This window comes from Monodelphis domestica, chromosome 2 (assembly GCF_027887165.1).
Source record: "Monodelphis domestica isolate mMonDom1 chromosome 2, mMonDom1.pri, whole genome shotgun sequence".
In the NCBI taxonomy this organism is placed as follows: Eukaryota; Metazoa; Chordata; class Mammalia; order Didelphimorphia; family Didelphidae; genus Monodelphis; species Monodelphis domestica.
Window position 1 is genome coordinate 22,429,617 of NC_077228.1, and position 4,663 is coordinate 22,434,279.

A 4,663-nucleotide genomic window follows, 5' to 3' on the forward strand; every position below is an offset into this window, starting at 1 on the left:
CTCTAGAAGTTCCGTTCTCTCCCTCCTACTAGAACTCCAAAAGCTCATTCAGGCCCCCAACACTCTGTTCCACATCCGATATGTCAGGGCCCTTCATCACAGCCAGGCCCAATCCATGAGGAGAATCAGCTCACAGATAGCTTCACCTGTGTTCCTCACAGCAGTCCAATGCTGAGGAAAGCCACAAAATTCACCACCAAAATGGCTCCTCCCTTAGACAGCAACATGGCATCCCCCCGCATTCCCCTCGCTGCCCACCCGATGCCCATGGGGCTAACCCTCAAGGCCTCAGGCCTGACCACCTCTGGCAAATGTCCCCTCTTTGGCCCTCTCTCCTACGTCCATGTCTCCATGGATTCTTCCTCCCAGGTGATGGTGGCCAAAGCACATACAGGGGAGGCCTTCAAAGACCTCTCACAACGCCTTTTCACAGGCTTCTTTTATCTAGGCATGCCCAAAGCACCAAAAACAGACAATGGACCAGCACATACTTCTAAAGCTTTTGCAAAACTCTGTGCCACCTTTCAGATCTCCCACAGCACGGGAGTCCCCACCACCCTCAGGGGCCAGCGATTATCGAGCCAGCGCACCAGACCTAAAAGCACAAACCAAAAACCGACAAGACGGTGATTTCTCCCACTCTTCCCCCACCACATCTTAACTCATGCCCTGTTTGTACTGAACCACTTGAATCTTAACAGCAATGACCATTCACCAATGGAAAGACACTGGACCCCGGATAACGCCTTCCATAAACCCTTGTAAAATGGAAAGATGTGTTATCTGGTGTCTGGAAAGGTCCCGACCCACTACAGGACGAGGTTTTGCTTGTATCTTCCCACAGGATTCGGACTCACCCATCTGGATCCCCGACTGCCTCATCCGTCCACATGTCCAGAAACCAGCAGAGACAACTGTGCCCCCCCCAGACCCCTCCCTCCCCAAGAGTGCTTCATCCTCCTCTACAACCCTGCTGCCTCCTCTCCATCCTGTGCACAATCTGGTGGAGCCGGTCCGACGTCTCTCTCCATCACCCCTCCACATCCTTGCTCTGCCAGCATCGGATGTCGACCCCAACCCACCTGACACCAACCTGGGGTCCACTCAAGGCTCTCTCACAACAGGCCTGTGATGTAGTAAGACATCAGGGCAAAGACCTACTCTTGGTCGCCATGCTTGCTGGGCTTGCTTGTCAGGTAACATCCATCTCCACTACTGCCCACTGGGCAGACTTCCCAGAGCCTCCCATCCTTCATCCTGCTCCTTGGGTTAATGATTTTCAGGTTTATACCAACGATTCTGATTTTCTGGGAGGCCCAACAAATGCTTATATCTTACACAAGTCTGTTCCTAATTTTACTCATTTCGGCTTGTCCAACTTGTCCCCTCTATGTTTCATGGCAAGCCCAAATCCCTCTCCAGGTTGCCTTCTGACAGACATTCACTCCTACCTTACTGACTCTCCAGGAAAAGGCAACATAAGAAATGTGTGGTTACTTCAAATGATGTCACCTGCATTTTCCTTAAACAAGTTCTGTTCAAACCACTCCCATCCTCCCACCAAAAGAGATTCCAGAATGTAAATATCTATCTGGTAAACTTTGGAATCAAATTCATGAAGCTCGTGGATTCCCTCCCTGGAGAGACTGGATTCCCCAGAAGGGGAGTCCAATACCCTATTATTAATGGTTCATGCTTTGTTTTTGATTGGCCCCTTTATAGCCCAGGTTATGATTCCAGAGAACTCCAAGAGTGCTCAATGGCCCTTCCAGACCTTAATTGGACTTATATCAACAAAATTTTCCCATTGACGAACCAATTTATGGATGGTTCGACCCTGGCTGGCCATCACCCCCCCTCTTAGTCTTTTTTAAAAACCCTTCAGTCCCCACTATTCACTTCTCACTATGGAGAGACTGATTGCCTCTCTCTGTACAGCAATGCTGTTATGGCCCAATGGCAAGAAAGAATTCAGACCTATCCAAGCCTGTGTTAGAGCACATTTTGCATTAATCATACAGCCACATGAAGGCTTCTCTTCTATACTGCATGTAACCCCAACAACTGATAAAATTACTTGTTCAGGATGTATTTTAACCAATTGTCTTAGCCCCGCCATCCCCACTTCTAGTGTATATATTGTAAAACAGCCACCATTTATCATGATCCCTGTCAACATGACCACGGACTGGTATGAAGACCCAGGCATCTATGCCTTACAGTTAATAGCCAATCACCTAACCTGCCCCAAATGCTTTGTTGCATCCCTCATCCTGGGTATCACTGCTTTAATATCTATTATAGCATCATTAACAGCATCAACCACGGCTCTCATTCAGACAGTCCACACTGCACAGCATGTAGATAGTCTTTCCAAGAATGTTTCCCTTGCCCTCTTAACACAGGAACACATAAAGGCTTAGAAGCCCATATAAATGTCCATGAAGAAGCTATTCTTCAAGGGGTTCTAGTAAGGGTTTTTTTAAAATAAATAGAAGACAAATCTAGACTTTATTTGTTGAAAGACTTCCTGACATTGAGGCTCATCCTATTTGTTGGATGACTCTGAAAGACAGAGTAAGGCTGGCAACTCTGCAACTCTGCCTTACTTAAATCCAATTTATGAATAAGTCCCCCCTGCTAAATAGATTGTTTTCAATCCCCATTTTAAAATTGAGGAAACTGAGGCAAACAAGTAATGTACCCAGGTGAGGGAGGTAGAGAGCACTCTTCTCAAGGGTGTGAACTCCTTTTTCATTGTTTCTGAGTTGTGAGTTCTTTGATGTACTCACAAGGTGTTGTTACTGAGGGGTGATGATTTGGTGAGGAAGAAGAAAAGAATTTTTTTATTGGTTCTCACCTGATAAGATTGTAGAGTTCACACCTTCCTTGAGTGAGTGGGAAAGTGGAGGAGAATCTGGGAGGAAAAGTCCTATAACAGCCCAGTCATGGCTTAGTCTGAGAAGTCTCTGTTCAGGGTCTAGATTTCAGCTGTATTCCTGACCAGGAATATTCCAGTATTTATGGACACTGGAGTTGTGGAGAGAGAAAACAAGAAAGTTGCCGAATATCATCCACAAAGCTGACCTTGTGAGTATTAAGAACAGTATTGGTGTCCCAGCCACAATGGCTACTTTGGGTTCTGCAGGGAAGAAGCTGCTGAAAGAAGACACAACCAAAGTGGAATTTGAAACCAGTGAAGAAGTGGACGTGACACCCACTAGGGTTTGCGGGAGGACTGCTAAGAGGCATCTATGCCTATGGGTTTGAGAAACCATCTGCTATCCAACAGCGAGCTCTCCAACAAATTATTAAAGGAAGAGACGTCATTGCCCAGTCTCACTCTGGTACAGGCAAAACAGCAACATTTAGCATTTCAGTCCTCCAATGTTTGGATATTCAGGTGAGAGAAACCCAGGCTTTGATCTTAGCCCCAACCAGGGAATTAGCTGTACAAATTCAAAAGGGTCTTCTTGCTCTTGGTGACTACATGAATGTCCAATGTCATGCCTGTATTGGGGGAACAAATGTTGGTGATGATATCAGGCAACTGGATCGTGGACAACACGTTGTTGCTGGGACACCAGGTCGTGTATTTGATATGATTCGTCGCAGAAGTTTAACAACTCGTGCTATCAAGATGTTGGTTTTGGATGAAGCTGACCAAATGCTTGATAAAGGATTCAAGGAACAGATTTATGATGTGTACAGATACCTGCCTCCTTCTATTCAAGTGGTTTTGATCAGTGCCACGTTGCCTCATGAGATCTTAGAAATGACCAATAAATTCATGACTGATCCAATTTGCATCCTGGTAAGACGTGATGAATTGACTCTCGAGGGAATCAAACAGTTTTTTTTGTGGCAGTGGAGCGAGAAGAATGGAAATTTGACACTGTGTGTGACCTTTATGATTCTTTGACCATCACTCAAGCAGTCATCTTTGTTGTTGTTTTTCTATCTAAAATGGCTCATAATTCCAGAGAACATTTCACAGTGGCTCCATATAGCACTGATTCTAGTCCATGACATAGGCTTGGTATTTTACATGTTCTTCCATGAGAAGAAACAAAACAAGTGTTTCAGTTTGAGCTTTTAATTCAGATTTGAGTTCAACTAAAGTAACATTAATGATCTGGAAATATGACAGGAAAATAACGAAGTCTCTGTAAAGGAGCATTGGAAATAGAAAAAAGGGGGGGGGGACTCAAATTCAGTCCTTATATCCTGTCACATATATCATGTTTCTTGATTGTTTTAAGATCTAATTTTGCTTGTTACTGTGTTTTGGCTGTTGACTATGTGTTCTGTTGTATTATCTTTGTATCTCCCCATATGATTGGATTGGATAAAATACCAATGTAAAGTTCCAGGGAAATTTAATGATCTAAAATTTTAATTGATTTTAAAGAGCCTTCATTCTGGCTTTTCTCCAGGACTGCCCATTCTTTAGTTCTCACCTTCTTTGGCTAGATTTTATCTTTTTGGGTTAACACCTCTTTTGTTAAGTTCATCGTTTATAGTTACTTAACACCTTTTTGTAGTTAAGATCTAAAATGTAGTTAGATCTTTTTTTGTAGTTAGATCTAAAAAATAGATCTAAAAATAGATTGTAGCTTACAATTCTAGCTTCACTATAAAGGAAGAGCTAAGTATCTTCATT

At 43.9% G+C, this 4,663-nt stretch overlaps 1 pseudogene; it reads left to right on the forward strand.

The window, feature by feature from the left end:
- Positions 1 to 3,114: 3,114 nt before the first annotated feature.
- LOC100032317 (eukaryotic initiation factor 4A-III-like) lies at positions 3,115 to 4,029 on the forward strand (annotated as a pseudogene).
- Positions 4,030 to 4,663: the final 634 nt, after the last annotated feature.